The sequence below is a fragment of the Nicotiana tabacum genome, chromosome 7 (assembly GCF_000715075.1).
Source record: "Nicotiana tabacum cultivar K326 chromosome 7, ASM71507v2, whole genome shotgun sequence".
In the NCBI taxonomy this organism is placed as follows: domain Eukaryota; kingdom Viridiplantae; phylum Streptophyta; class Magnoliopsida; order Solanales; family Solanaceae; genus Nicotiana; species Nicotiana tabacum.
The window spans coordinates 163,383,283-163,400,532 of record NC_134086.1 but is presented as its reverse complement, the minus strand read 5'-3'; the positions used below and the strand labels follow the sequence as shown (position 1 = coordinate 163,400,532).

General features: G+C 35.9%; 1 long non-coding RNA gene across 1 annotated transcript; it reads right to left on the bottom strand.

Moving 5' to 3' along the window:
• Positions 1-9,958: 9,958 nt before the first annotated feature.
• On the bottom strand, positions 9,959-10,583 carry LOC107780424 (uncharacterized). The gene is made up of 2 exons (XR_001646817.2): positions 10,417-10,583; positions 9,959-10,113 (listed from the first exon to the last, which is right to left on the bottom strand). It is a non-coding gene; the product is annotated as an uncharacterized LOC107780424 (long non-coding RNA).
• Between the last annotated feature and the right edge of the window lie 6,667 nt (positions 10,584-17,250).

Here is a 17,250-nt window from a genome sequence, read left to right as displayed (position 1 = left end):
ATAACGTGGCACGAATACGATTTCGGCACAAATGACACTGTCGTTCCTCTTCGCACAGATTCTTGTTTGGTTAGATTTCGATCCATACAATTAGTCCCTCAGCCTGTTTGGGTCGTCTTTTGGGCGAGCTCGATGGGCAGACTCTGTCGATTCGAAGGTTATGAGAAATCTGAACACATTGGGCGATGGGCGAGTGCCTCGTGGTGAGGTAACGACATGACATTTTGAGAGCTGTATCAGACCGTTACGTCAGTTCAGAATGTCATTAAAACTCCTCATGCGTCATTATGACACACGTTTCTTATGCATTGGGTCATTTCCCGTGCCTTTTCCATTTTTAAAATGGCGGCGTTTGATTTTCCCGCTCAGGTTATTTGTAAAAAAAATCATGATTTAGCGACGGACAAATTTTGTAACTAAACAGAAAAATCCGTCGTCGGTCTCATTTAGCGACGGATTAGCAACAACGTTCGTAGCTAATTTCAGTTTTTTTTTGTAGTGTAGGGGAAAATCTTACATTTGAATGTTGTGCTTCCCAATTGCTCAATAGATACTTTCGCAGCTTTTCTTCTTTTCTTTCAGTTCCTAACATTTCCCTTTCTGTTAAAAATTCTTGTGGCCGCTACTTTCTTCCCTTTATCATTCCCGATTCTCATAATCAAAGAAGAGATGGCTAGTGCATCCTCCAACCCTGACAGAGATGTTGGTTCCCCAGTGTCGTAAAACGATATACCCCCACTCGAGGAGGGGGTGGCTATGGTGGAAGATAAAAGGTTTTCAGACGGTGGATGAGGTGGTCCCCCGCCCAAGGAAGACAAGGACTTACTTCAAAAGTCCTACTGAGGATGAGTTTGAACCTGTCATTTTTACGATGGATGCCGTGGCGCTTACGGCATTTAAAGCCAAATGGGCGATCCCTGATCACATTGAATTGGTTCCGGCGGGTTGTGACATATTGCATATACACCGCTCGGGCTACTGCTCGTTTTACGCGTATCTATTTGTCATCGGATACACGCTTCCCCTTCCTTCCTTGGCGGTGGATTTTTGTCGTTTCTATGAGGTGTGTCTAGCTCAAATCTCTCCGTACGTGTATAAGCTCTTCCTTATGCTCATCAAGTACGTGGAGCTGGCCGATCGAGGAATTACTCTACAAAACATGCTTCACCTCTTCGCCCCCCATTTTTATAGGGGCACGATGATTCACCTTCGTCACCGAGGAACCAAGGGTTTGGTGGTGAAGATGGATGACAAGGTGATAACTGGGAATTATGATGCATTATACACTCCTTCATGCTTAAGTTTTGATTAGAAATGTGTATAAAATAGTCCCAAAAGGCTCACAAATTGTGCTTGATTGCGGGTTTGATCAACAAGGTGATAAGATGTCAAAAATCAGCTCAAAAAGGAGTGAAACTTGCACAAGTACCAAAACAAGGCAAAGCTCAGTCAAACAGGGCCAGTGCGGCCGCACACCATTCTGTGCGATCCGCAAAAGCAAAGTTCAGAGAGTATGCAACTCAGGCAAAAAGGGGCAATGCAGCCGCACTTGATTTTCTACGGTCCGCATTGGAGTCACAGCGGCCGCACTCGATTTAGTGCGGTCTGCAGAGGCCAGAGATCAAAGAGTTTGTACTGAAGGTTGCGCTCGTGACTTCGATATTTTAGCTGTTTTGAGTAATTTTAGCTTTATTTCAATATTAGATCTTCAAGTTTAATTTAGCAATTAGTTAATATGAGTTTTTCTTCATCTATTTCTATATTTTCTTCTCTAATTATGAGTAGCTAGACCCATAAGCTAGGGTTGTGGCTCAACCCTAGTGTGGGTAATTGATGTGTCTTGTATTTTAGGGCTTGATTGATTATGGGTGTTTGATATTTGGACTAATTTCATGTTTAATTACTGAATTAGTGGTTGCAAACACTAGTTTGTGTTTAGTTGACTTTGGCTCTTCTTGAGAAAGAGAGGCCAAGTTTCTGAAATTGGTCCAACAAGGAATTGGGGCGTACTCAAGAGATTGATATCCCCAATTAAAGGGTTAAACCTAGAGATAGTAATACCCTACTTGAACCTTGATTGCTTGTGTAAATTTGCATACCCAATTGGTCTTGAGAATGTCAAAACGGGCAAAATCACTCGAACTACCGAGAGGTGTAGAGTGAGTAAAATTGTGCAATGGTTATATCATACTCCCCAAATGTAACAATCATGCCTTAGACTCAAGTATCTGTCAATTGGCCACCTAGGTAAAGTCACTACCCTAGTGCCTTTTAATCATTTGAACAACTCGCAATAGATTAATCTTAGCTTATTTTAGTTTAATTGATCATTGTAATTCTATACAATTAGAAGTAAATCAAAACCCAAAATGTTTAGAAGTGCAATTAAGAGCAAATACATAACTCCACTTTAGATAGACATCCGACTACAATTTCTAGCTCCCTATAGAAATCGATCTCGATCTTAATCGGGTAAAAGCTGCTTCGACATCTCTCGCTACTCAATAGTAGTGCTAGGTTGGCCTCGATCACTTTTTGGTGTCATTGCCGGGGAGCTAACGGTTTTGACTATCTATCTGAATAGTTTTGTGTATTGTTCTTCTTTCCTTATATATTACTAATTTGTTTGTGTCATAACTTCAGGTACAAAATGACAGCAAACTTAAACAATGCACCTCTTGGAGATCTTCTGCCGGGGGAGGAAGTAGATGATAATGTTGAAGATGAGGTCCCTGTTGTGCCTCACGGACAAAGGAGAGGCCGTCAGGCCAATAATAATATTCCAGACCCTCCCCCGCCACCTCCAAGAGTGGCTCCTAGAGTGCTTCCGAACCAAGGCTATGCAAGTGCTATTGTCCCAGCCCGAATCCGGGCGGGCAATTTTTAAATAATCAATATGATGCTGACACTACTGGCGCAATGTGGGTATTTCACGGGCGCTGCAAATCAAAATGCTTACAAACATCTCAAGGGGTTCGTGGACACATGTTGGGGGAGCAAGCAAACTAATGTGTCAGAGGATGCTCTTCGATTGAGACTCTTCCCATTCTCACTTAGAGGGAAGACATTGGATTGGCTCGAGCGACTTCCCAACCATTCCATCACTACTTGGGATGAGTTGGCAGACAAGTTCATTGCAAAATATTTCTCACCAGGGCATATGGCTGCATTGAGAGATGAGATATTGGCCTTCAAGCAAGAGCCCATAGAACATTTGTATGAGATTTGGGAGCTTTATAGAACAATGGTGAAGGAATGCCCAAACAATGATATGACCGAGGCGATGATCCAACAAACCTTTTACCGGGGAATTAACACGACAAACCAATGCATAGTGAACCAACTTGTTGGGGGCAACTTTATGAAGCTGTCTTATGATGAAGCTTGTGACATTCGTGACGAGATGGCTGACACTTCTTCTGCGTGAAAAAGTAGAGCCAACGTGCCCCAGGGTGATCCCACGGTCACTCATTTGCACAAGGAGTTACATGATCATGGGCAGGCTATAGCTGAGTTGACAACTACTATGAACCAACTAGCAAAGACACAGTTGCAACAAGTTCAAAATCCTCGCCAAGTGAATATCATGGAGGGTGTTAACGTGCTTGTCAACAAAAGAAGACAAAGAGGTCAACATAACCAAGGAATTTCGGAGCAATTTGACAATGATTGTGGTGGACTTCAAGATGATGGTTTTGATGGACAGAGTGAAGAGGTGCAATACGTGAATAATTATCAAGGCCAAAGGGGCAATTCTTCCAACCAACAACAATGAAGACCCCAAGGCAATTGGAGCAATCAACAACAACAAGGCAATGGTAATTGGGGGAACAACAACCAAAACTCTAACTGGGGAAATCAGAACAACAATCAAAACAATCAAGGAAATTAGAATGGTAATAACAATTGGGGTGGCAACAACAATCAAAGTGGATGGAATAATGAAAACCAAGGAAATCGGGGTCAAGGCTTTCAAAGGCCCCCAATATACCAGCAATCGAACAATCCACCCTTTTCCATCTCAAGGTCCCAGTTCTTCTAGCAATGATATGGGAATAATTGAAATGATGTTCGAACAGATGATGAAAAAGAGTGCGGATTCCGATGCTCAGTTGTCTTCCCATAATACCTCGATTCGGAATTTGGAGGTTCAGTTGGGCCAAATCTCACAGTCCTTGAACACTCGCCCTAAGGGTACTCTACCAAGTGATACGGCAGTGAACCGAAGGGTGGGAACAATCATATTATAGCGGTAACTAGAAGGAGTGGACGAGGCGGTGATGTGAATGCCTCCAAACAAAAGCAAATTTTGAGTGATGATGTTGAGTTGCAAGAAGATGAAGTTCCTTTGGTGGTTGAAAATGTGATTGATGAAAATGTGAATGAAGAAGTGAGGATTGATATTCAAGATACCGAGGTGGAAACTCAGAATGATGTGAACCCGTCTAGGAAACACATAATAGACATGCCGGAGCCGGTTGTGCCTAAAGCCAAGGCTCCTTTGCCAAGGCCACCTCCACCTTATCCGCAAAGGCTCGCAAAGCAGAAAAATGAGAGTCATTTTAAAAATTTCACTGACATGATGAAGAGCTTATCCATTAATGTGCCTTTGGTGGAGGCTCTTGAACAAATGTCGGGCTATGCTAAATTCATGAAGGACTTGGTGACAAATAAGCGGTCTATAGATTATGATACTATAAAAATGACTTACCAAGTTAGTGCAATAGTGAATTCAATGGCCCCCGAAGCTTGAAGATCCCGGTGCTTTCACCATTCCTTGCATCATTGGGAGTGCGGATTTTGCCAAGGCTCTATGTAACTTGGGGGCTAGTATTAATTTGATGCCCTACTCGGTTTTCAAAACTTTGGGTATTGGTCAACCTAGGCTGACTTCCATGAGATTACAAATGGTAGATAGAACGATGAAGAGACCATTGGGTATTATTGATGATGTGCTTATCCGGGTGGACAAATTTATCTTGCCAGCTGACTTTGTGATCTTGGACTGCGAGGTGGATTATGAAGTACCTATCATATTGGAGAGACCTTTCCTTTCTCCTTTGGGTGATTTCGGGCTTAGGGGCGTGTCCGGATTGTGTTTTGGAGGTCCTTAGCTTATTTAGGCTTGAAATGCCGAAAGTTGAATTTTTGAAGTTTCGGTTCAATAGTGAGATTTTTATCTAGTGGTTGAAATAGAATTCCGAGAGTTGGAGTAACTCCGTAGTGTTGAATGTGGAGTGTGTGCAAAATCTCAGGTCATTCGGACGAGGTTTGATAGATTTTTTGATCGAAAGCGAAATTTGGAGGTTTTAGAGTTCTTAGGCTTGGATTGGAGAGTGATTTGTGGTTTTAGCGTTTCTTGATGTGATTCTAGGGTTGGAATAAGTTCGTATAATGTTTTAGGATTGGTTGGTATATTTGGTTGAGGTCCCGGGGGCCTCGGGTGAGTTTCGGGTGCTTAACGGAAGTTGAATTGGACTTAGGAGGAATTTGAAGGTTGCTGAAATTTTGTCATAATCGCACATGCGGTTAGGGGACTGCAGGTGCGTGATCGCAGAAGCGGTTGAGGAGGCACAGATGCTGCTATGTGCTTGGAAGCCAGTTTCCGCAGATGCGGTAGTTTGAGCGCACCTGCGACACCGCAGGTGCAGTAGAGGAAGCGCAGGTGCGGCCCAGGCAATTAATGAAGTCTCGTAAATGTGCACCTGGGACCGCAGGTGCGGGTCCACAAGTGCGAGGAAATGTTCGCAGGTGCGGAAACCCTGGGCCAGAACCTATATAAGGTTTCAGTCGCAATTTTTGCCCATTCTTTCACCATTTTCAACCGGGATTAGAGCTTTTTGGGAGGTTTTTGAGAGGGAATTCAAGGGAGCTTCGAGGAGGTAAGATTTTGGAATCCAAACTCGTCATTCTGGTGATTTTTATCATTTTAAGTATGAAATTTGAAGGAAAATCAATGGTAAATTGGGGGTTAGGGCTTGGTTAATTGGAGAGCTTTGATTAGTGATTTGAGGGACCATTTGAGGTCCAATTTTTGGTTCTTTTGGTATAACTAAACTCGTGAGAGTGTGAGGATTCCGAATTTATAAATTTTACCCGATTCCGAGACGTGAGCCCGGGGGGCATTTTGGTTATTTTTCCTAATTTCGCGTATTAGCTTAGAATTAATTAGTTGAATTAGTTACTTGAAGTTATATTTACATTATGCAATTATTTTGAATAGATTTGGGCCATTTGGAGTCGGATACTCGTGGCAAGAACGTGGTATTGAGTTGATTGAGCGGGTTCGAGGTAAGTGCCTTGCCTAACCTTGCGTGGGGGAAACTCCCCTTAGGATTTTGGTATTGTTTATATATGAAATACCTTGTATGTGAGGTGACGAGTGCGTATTTGTGCTAATTGTTGAAAATCTTGTTTTCACTAAGTAATTATAACTTTGTTTTCTTTCCCTGTTCATACTACTTTCGATTTTAGCCTACTGTTAGCTTAGGGAAGCATGCCTAATTGACTTAATTGCTTTACTTGCTCAAACTGCTTTATTTGAATTCAGTGCAACATGCTAGGTTAGAAATACCTATTTTTACCTTGGTGTGAAATTTAGATTGAATTGAATATTCTTCGTGTTGTTGTTGTGTGTTTACTTTGGGACTACAGGACGGTATCCTGGGAGATCCCCTGCTTGTTTACTTTGGGACTACAGATTGGTATTCCGGTAGATCCCCCTGCACATTTAGATTAGAACTACGGGAATGCACCCGGTAGATTCCCCAAGTATTGAGTATTTACATTGGGACTACGAATTGGTATTCCGGGAGACCCCCGCGCAATATGAATTGGACTACGGGACGGCACCCGAGAGATCCACTGGATATTTATATTTGGAACTATAGGATGGTATCCTGGGAGATCCCCGCTTGTTACCTCTGTGTTGAGCTATATTCCTTCTGTGATTATTTTGTCTTTGTTGTAGTTGTTGGTGTTCTTACTATCCTGTGTTATTTCGTACTGTTGTACTTAATTATGATGTCTTATTCTATACTGTTATACCTTATTTTTCATATAAACTCAGTAGGGCCCTGACTTTCCTCGTCACTACGCGACTGAGGTTAGGCTTGGCACTTACTGAGTACCGCTGTGGTGTACTCATTCCCTTTCTGCGCATATTTTTTATGTGCAGATCTAGGTACTTCGACTCAGCCCTACTACCCTTGAGGCGAAGCGATTCTCCAGAGACTTCGAGGTATATCTGCCGCGTCCCCCTTATAGCATCAGCCCTTCTGTATTTACTTTTGTTTAGACATTCTGGAGTTAGACACTTGTAGTTATTCAATAGCTTGTGATTTTACGAGATTCCGGGTTTTGGGAAATGTAATTTCAGTTTGAGAGTTGTATTGTATATGTCGAGCGGCATCTTAAACGCTTCATTTTGTTATTCCTGCAGCTTTGGCTAGTTTTGCTTCTTTTTCCGCAGTTTGTTAGGCTTACCTAGTCGTAGGAATTAGATGTCGTCATGACAAATTCACGGGAGGCGAACTGGGGTCGTGACATACAAACTCATTATTATTTGCATTATTAATGAAAAACTCAAATGGGTTCATAAATAATTAGCTTGCCAGCGTCTCTATTTTCTGTTTTATCATTCACTAATTTAGCGACACTCTAAGGAAATATTCCTTGCATCTTTGACTTTCTTTCATTAACCCTTGTAGTGTGGGAGTTGTAAGCACTATTGTATGTGTAACTATTGTTTTTAGAAAATGTGAAGACTTGGCAACATGTTATTTCTAGTAGAAATAATTTCTTTTAATTTTTTTAGTTGTGCGAGAAAACGTGAAATAATATTAGTATACTCGATTTATCACTTAAATCGAGTAAAGAAGCATCTCCATCTTCAATTATCAGCACTATGTTGTACTTTTATATTGTATAATATTATTATTATAGACAACCATAGAAGTTAAAAAAATAAGCAGCAAAAGAATTATCTAATGTTTAAATTTTTTTTAGTCGTCAATACTTGATTATAGTACGGAAACAAAGTGTGAACTCATCAATAGTACTATTAATTAAGGAAAAAGATAATACTTGCAGTACAAATGACAGTACGGGTACTGCAAGCTTTTTTAAATAGTTACGCATACTCCATCTATGTGGAGTATTATTTACTGGAAAAAAAAACAAATTAAAATAGAAAGGAACCAACATCCAAAGTACAGTAGCACATATATTGTCACTCACTAGTACAATGATCTTGCACGCCTTAAACAGTTGTACGAATTCACCATAGCATGAAATTAAAGGTAAAAAGACATCACATATGGATTAACATACAACAACAACAACAATAACAACATCCCAGTATAATCTCACAAGTGAGGTCCGGGAAGGGTAGTATGTACGCAGACCTTACTCCTACCCCGAGGGGCAGATATGCTATTTCCAGGAGACCCTCAGCTCAAGAAAGCACCAAGTGACAATATATTAGTACTATTGATAGACTCATAATATAATAATATAAAATACATAACATACATAAAAGAAATTAAAATAGCAAATAACAGTCATATAAGAGAATATAAGAAATACGAGAGATATGGAAGGTAAGATAATATCCAGCGTATAAAGCCCTGCATCAGTAGCTAACCAGTAGTATCCTAAGCCTAACTCCTAACGGGCTAGTCTCACTCTAGTGTGCTGTAGAAATATTCACAACTTCCCCTAACCTTCAACCTTAATGTTCGACCTCCACAATTCCCTGTCTAGGGTCATGTCCTCAGTAATCCTAAGTCGCATCATGTCATGCTTGATCACCTCTCCCCAATACTTCTTAGGTCTCCCTCTACCTCTCCTCGTACCCACCACCGCCAATCGCTCACACCTCCTCACAGGTGCATCAGTGCTCCTCATCTGAATGTGCTCGAACCATCTGAGTCATGCTTCCCGCATCTTGTCCTCTATTGGGGCCACGCCCACCCTCTATCGAATATCTTCATTCCTAATCTTATCCATCCTTGTATGCCCGCATATCTACCTCAATATCCTCATCTCTGCTACTTGCATCTTCTGAATGTGTAGGTTCTTAACCGACCAACACTCGATACCATACAATATGGATTAACATACATACTTAATAATTGGCTGAATATACACAAAGACACCTCAAATGGGCGTTGTTCCAACTGAACACTTGAAATAAGCTCAAAGTGTACTGACTAGACATATTTTACTGACATGATTAATAGCATGAGTTGCACCCACTACAACATTTTACATATGTAGCTACAAAATACATTGTAGCTAAATATAAAAATTTCCATAGCTAAATACTTTAGCCACAAATTTTTTTCCGTAGCATCCGTAACAAAATGTAGCGAAACTAAAAGTTAGCTATACACTTTATATGATCCGTGGCTAAGGACTTATACTTATTGCTACGAATATTTTCTGCGTTGTAGCTATATTGATAATACTTTTTTGCCACAAAATATATACTCATAGCAAATAATCTTAGTCTTTTGCCACGGCAAATAAACTATATAGCAATCTTTACGTTGAGCCACAAAGTGTTTACTGTAGCAAAAACTTAATTTGTTTGCCAAAAAATTTTTAAAGTTTGTGGCTATTTCTATACCTTAGTTTCGTGGCAATAGTAGTTTTTTCAGCTACAAATTCAAAAACTCATAGCTATGAATTAAATTATTTGCCACAAATATTTAGGTAGCTAAAAATCCATTTTCTTGCCATGAAATATATAAAATTACAGCTAAAGATTTCTTCATTTGCTACGAAAAGTGAGAATGTATAACTATATTACGTGATATATATATATTGCCACAAATTGAAGAATTTGCTACAAGAATAACTAGTCACAATAATTTTCATAATAGCTAAAATTCCAAATATTTTAGATTCCAAAACAAATTCCAATTTACACATAAGGATTTTAATAAAGTAGATAAGAATAAAAAGAATTTACATTCCACAATAGGTTTCAAGTTACATAGTACATAATTTCTTCTACAACACCATCTTGCTTGAGACACTGTCATCGAGTCTTCAACTGCACCATCTTGGTGTTAACTTGTCATTGCTGCTCTAACTCCACCAATCTACCTGTCAATATAAAAGTATGTTAACACCACGAAACAAAAATAACTGATCATATATGTTTAATTTAACAGGCACAACTGAGTTGAAATTAACACAAAGATGTAAGTTCGATTAGTAAAAATGTTGAACTATGCCTCCTCCCAACATTATAACTTTAAAATCTTTAAATTCTCAATCACTACTTATAAAAAATAAGATACAATATTTATTAAATTGCTGAAATAATCCGCAAAATTGTACCCAGAAACCCAAGTGAAGTAGTATAAAAAAATTTGCAAACCCCAAAATATAAAAATATGAGTTTACCTCTTCTGTCCAAGAATAGAGAAGCGATGGGGTTATTTTTTGTTGTTCTCGATCTTCTTAGTTAGCCGTGATTAAAGAACGGAATGGAAAAGTGGGGAAGGGGTGGCGGCGGCGGGAGTGAGGAAGTCAGAGTATAGTATAGGTTTTTAGGGATTTTGCTTTGGGCTAAATGGCCTTTGTCGTTTCTTTACTTCTTGTTATATACTAGTAGTATAGATTTTTGCTTTCATTTATTTCTTAGTAATTAATACACGTAACACATGCAAAAAAATTGTAAGTGCTAACAAATAAAAAACAAAATTACGCCAGAAAACACAAAGAATAAATATTATAAATATTTAATTTATAATGACTAACATAGAAACAATAAATTATTTAAATAAAATGAAGATATTCTAAATTACCTTTTTTCAAAAGCTTCTTTTGTACTATATGATATTGTCAGTTTGTTATATGTTCCTTTTTCAATTATATCAATATTTAAAAAATTTGGTTCTTAATTAGATTTATGATAATTATTAAGTTATCAAAACACCATTAGACCATTAATTATGCTTATTCAAATTGAATACAAATAGTGATCAATGTACTAGATACAAGCACAAAGTAATATTTTTTTAAATTATATTAAAAAATCACATGTAATACTTTTGTTTAATATGAATTATGATATACTAATTAATTTTTTTATAAACTCCTTTATCATACATATTAAATTCTCAGTATTTTGAAATAAAACCTAATAATATTGAAATTATTTAAGTTTATAAAATATCGAATAACACAGACACAACCCCATCTTGTATAATTATATTAAATTCTTAATTTTTTGATTTGATGTATAATATAAATAATTTGTTGTACAATTTAATTGGTATAAAATTATATTTGTTTACTTTCGATGTTATTAGCCATGCACACAATAATGGTATATAGTTTCATAGTTTTTAATTATAATTGAAAGTTATAGGTAAGACTTGTTTAATAAGAATGGTAATATATTAGTTTTTTTTATCACTTAGATTTCAACCATATTAAACGTACTCTTAATTCTTAGTGTAATTAGATAAAACATACTTATTAAAAAAATTATAAATAACAACTTTTATGTATTTACTTTTATGAAATTTAACAAGAAGATAAATATTTTTGTTGAAAATTTTTGTTGACCCATTTGATTAAGGAATAAAATAAATATATTTTGAAATATATATCTTTCGAAACTCATAATATGAATATCTCATTTTTATTTTAGTTTGTTTAATATTTATCTGCTTCAAAGTTTTTTAAAAAAAATTTACTTGCTCGGATGAAATTTCATTTGTAATATTTTTATTTTATAAGGGGTTTAAATATTTCTAGAAAAATAGGAATAACATCAACCCATTTGATTAAGGAATAAAATAAATATATTTTGAAATATATATCTTTCAAGAGATACATATAAAAGAATATTTATTATCCGTATTAATCAATGTCGTTAAATAAAGATTTTCAAGAAAAATATTTATTCGCTTCATAAAATATCATAAATAAGTAAATTAAAACCTATTTATAATTTAATATTATCATTAGTCATTATATTTTTAGAAAATTTGTTACAGATATACCTCATAGAGGGTGTAAGTGTAGAATTTCAATAATATAGGGATGTCAGTTTAAATTTAAAATACAATGGATGTATCTAAAATTGATTAATACTATAGGAGTATTTTCTTTAATTAACCAGAAAAATTAATACAATAATAATGTGAGCGGTAGAAATTCCTATCTCTAAATCTTTTATTATACTAGTCTTATGATACGCGCGTTGCGCATGTACACTATCTTAATGAAAAATATATTATTAAAATATTATATAATATTATATTTAATTTATAAAATAAAAGTATATGTCTTTAAAAAAAAATGTTGATTTGTGTGCTAATTCAATGAAAGAAAAATTACCGTATAAAATTTTTCAATCATCAGTTAATATATTCAATTATAAACTTATTTTAGTTTTATAATGTCTTCAAAAATTATCATTCTTCCTTCCCAATTTCAATATTCATACATAAACCTTAAAAGATTTATAATTTAATTTTAAAATTCTAATTTAAGAACTTCACCGAAAAATGAATTAGGTTGATGAAATATTAACAATTTCCTACTTATTTTATCTTCTTCTTTTTTCTCTTTAAACAATAATTTTGACTTGACTTTAATAGGGATATTAAATATTAAATTTGGGATTCTTTTTCCTTTTTAAACCAACGAGAATCATATTTGTTAGGGATATATTAACTGAAAAAGGAGTTTCCCACTTGTTCTCTTCTTCTTCTTTTTTTTTTTTTGTTGCAATTTAAAACAAATTTTATTTGTATTTAAATTTTATAAAGGAAAATAACATTTTGCTAAGGAGTTTCGTGCTTTTAATATAGTACTAGTCTTTGGGTACGCGCGTTGCGCGTGTATTATGTGTCAATAATAATAATTTTTTTAGAATTATATGAATGATATCCAAAATATGTGTTTGCGTTATGAAATAAAACTTATTAAAAAATTATGTCTTCCTAAAACTGATAAACATTAATCATTTTTAGGAATTCGGGTAGAGTGGTTCTTACTTTAGTTTATTTCGATACATGCTTCATCCTACAAATATATTATAGTATAATAACTATACTATATATTTCATCGTTACGTAATGACGGATTTAACGATATGATACTATAAAATTTAAGTAACAATTAAAACAAACATCGTATTTAAAATAACAGTACGATACAATACAATAGGTAACAACCATCCAAACAAGTTGTTAGTCTCGTCTAGCAACATGTTCTGTATGTTCTGTATAAAGTGATATTATACAGAAATTTTAAAAAGAATCCTAGTTCTAGAGCATTAATTGGTGCGCAAATTTTGGAAGAAGAATCCTAAAGGCAGAATACATAACTAAACCCTTAACTTGGCCTTTTTTGTCACTTGGACACCTAAATATAGGGGAGAAATTTAAAAATAGCCAGATTTACATCTGGTCGTTCAAAAATAGCCCAATTTCAAAAGTAATCGAAATTTAGCCACTTTTCATGTAAAGATAAATCTGAGCGGAAACATTATTCAAAACCCGAAAAATACGCCAGTATATTATGCTGGAGCTTCAGCATAAGTATAATTGAACTCCAGCATATTATACTGGAGTTCCAGGATAAGTATGCTGGAATTCCAGCATAATATGATGGAGTTCTAGCATAAGTACACTAGAGCTCCAGCATAATATACTGGAGTTCCAGCAAGTATACCGGTCCAGCATAATATACTAGAGTTCATACACAGTTGCACCGAACTCCAGTATATTATGCTGGACCGGTCTCTGTTGCAGCAAAATAGTGGCTATTTTTCATTGACTTGGTAAACGCTGCTATTTTTGAATGACCGGTTCGAAAACTAGATATACCGTGATATTTTTACAAACATAGAGTTGTTCCTATCAGGCCCTTCAACTAAACCACATCTGTACCAATTAGACACTTTGTAGTGACATGAATGAGTGCGTGGGGGAGGGCGCGTGAACATGAGAAAAAAGTTGTTCATTATTATTATATTCTAATATATTATTCCAATTAAAACTAACTTTCACCCTACATTCTATTTCTCTTCTTTTTCTCGTGAACCCATCATTTTTCCTTTTAGTTTTTTTTTTTAAAAAAAGAAAGTTTAATGTACATGGATTTGACTATTCTCATTTGGCATACTTGTTCTCCTTACATGGCACTCATAAGCTACACCAACTTAGACGAGGAATAGAGAGAATAGTGTGATATTTCAGTGAAATCGAAACAAGAAGAAGTGAGATGAAGTTGAACGGAGGAAATTTTTAGTGAGCTTTTTAGGGCACTAAGTCGCTAGAGCCGACGGTCAGGTTTTTCATTTTCTGAAAATGAGTTTCAATTTGTTTTGGGGGTTAATTCTATAAGGTGGAATATTTTAAGGTGTTAGAAACAACTCTAGTATACGCGTTTAATTTTTATAAAAGTTTTTCTCGGATGGTCTACAAAGTGTCTAATTGGAACATATATGATTTAGTTGAAGGGTCTGATAGGAACAACTCTATGTTTAAGTCTCCAAGTGATAAAAAAAGACAAATTTAAGGGTTTAGTTATGTATTCTGCCAATCCTAAATCTACAGTGAGCGTAATTGCTTGGATACTATTTGTTAGCCATATTGATTAAAGTTGCCCACTTATTACGTGTTTGGCACAATTTTGGTAAAGGAATCCTAAGTCGGAATTGACATTAATTTCTGGTTCAATTTTGAAAATTTGATTTATTATATTTACATATTACAATTTTATCCAACATAAAATATACTTACGAAGAGCAAAAAAGGCGAACGACATTTCGCTAAGGAACTTCGTGCTTTTAATATAGTATAGAAGATATAGATATAAATATATAAAATATAAATGTAAATATAAATATAGATATAGATATAGATAGATATATAAATAAGAAAATAATTGAAAATAAATTAAATTTTATTATACATGCTTTCCAACTGTGATTATATCTTGATTTAACTTTGCATAACTATTAAGAAATTGGGAATAACATATCTTCTGTTTAGTAAATAAGATATGATGTTACTTAATTTAATCAAAATATAAGAGAGAAAATATTATATAAAGAAAAATAAATATGAATCTTCATGCGATTGTCACACCTCCTTTTTCTCTACCTACACCCCCGGAAGAGGAGCGTAAATGAGTTTTTTCAATTAAAGGACAATCGGAACGGGATTTGATTATTAATTATTCAGAGTCGCCACTTGAGAGATTAATGGTGTCCCAAGTCACCGATTGAATCCCGAACCGAGGAAAAATATGACTCTATTAACAGTCCGCGAATCAGAAATCCGGGTAAAGAATTCTGTTAACCCGGGAGAAGGTGTTAGGCATTCCCGGGTTCCATGGTTCTAGCACGGTCGCTTAACTGTTGTATTTGATTTTATCTGATTTTAATACATGCTAGCCTATGTGCTTTTTATTTGTAAACCGCTTTTATTGTTATTTATTTTAGCAAAATTGCGACGTTGTGAAAACGTGTTTCGAAACACGTCGCAATCAATGCACCCGTAGTTATCAACACGTTTCGACTTCGCCGAGATTTGGATTTGAGTCGCATCAATGCGCACCCGAAATTTAAGAAGGTTATTTTATTAAGAGCGTGTCTAAAGCAACTATGCGTTCGCACTTTGCGAGGGCCATGGAATTTGCTAAATGGCACACCTCGAATTAATTTTAAAGGAAAAGAAATGTGTTTAGCTAATTGATCACAGTAGTCCATTCCTTCATAAGTCAAAATCAGAAACACACACTGAACTCACTTGCCCAGCGTCGAACTTGATAGCCCCCAAAATGTTACCAAATCAATATTTAACATGAAGTAAAGAGGAAAAATGGAAAACCAGCAACGAAAATCTACCCAGGCTCGAAACAGCATATGCATACGAGCGATCATAATCTCATGTGAGAATTTCTTTCTCAATGGAATCAGCGAGGCAATATTAATCTAAGGAACATTGTACACTCCAACAGAATAGCAACAGACCAAGTTAGAAAGGAGATGAAAATTGACAGAGACATAGAAATAAGGGAACGGAACATTAGCAATGATAGAAGGAGTCAATCGTATAAAGAAAAACCAAGCAGCAAGAACTCGACGAAATTCATTTTACGAAAGCCCCGAAATCAGCTGGAAACTGTGGCTGAAACTGACCCAGAACCAATCCGACAATAGCCTCCAATATTCGACAGTATTTTTGCCTAGAAAATTACTTTAACAAAATAGATTTCGGATCGTTTTTGACTCATATGAATCGAGCTTGAAGCTAACAAATCAACAACAACCAATCGAGCACTTAACTCTGCCTTGATAAAACGTCACTTCTAGACCTATTCTGGCCTCTTTAAACCATTGAAGCACATGATACATAAAGGATCCTACCAGCATGATGAATCGATAAAATGATCTTGTTCAGGAGTAATTCATGCATAACTTATATGCGAGAAAACTTGAACAAAACAGAAATCCCTATTGGAAGCCATGCTAGACGACAGTAAGTATGTATGCCAACTGAATTTGTGACATGCCATTAAAGCATTTGGACGATTTCAACTTAAAATTCCAGCTTTGAACTCATGACAAAAATCAACATCATTTAGGCTCGCATGTACAGTTGCTCCAGAATCACAATGCTAAGTCGAAGCAACTGCCATATATAGAACTAAACTCATGGACTAATCAAGCACGCATACTGAAGCTTAATCCGACAGAGATGATAACTACAATTACCCTACTGTTTCATACAAATCAACCCACAATCACTGACAATATGCAAGTCGAAGCACTTTTCACCCTTAGCCATTTCAAACAGTCAACCAAAAGGAAACAAGGCACGGGCGACTTCAACTTCTCAACACATACTCAATCTTGATTATAATAGTTTTGTGATTTCACAGAACACTTTAACAATCTGAATCTTAAGACAACATTCCTGAATCTTAAAAGTGAAGATTGTTTCTATTGACTGTAGAGCCTAGGATTTACACCACGCAAGCCAACAAATACTACATATAGTCCCATTACAACTTTCCCATTACAACTTTACTATAAGACCCCAGAATAACCTGAGAAAGCAACATGTTGGAATAAGGCTCGAAGAAACAAACTAAGAAAAAGAAGAGTCAATGTCTAACAACTGTCGCATTAACAAAATATGATAAACCATAAGGGTACACAGTATCAAATATAACTTTGGCAATTTCAAACTAACAGAATGTGTAAAAA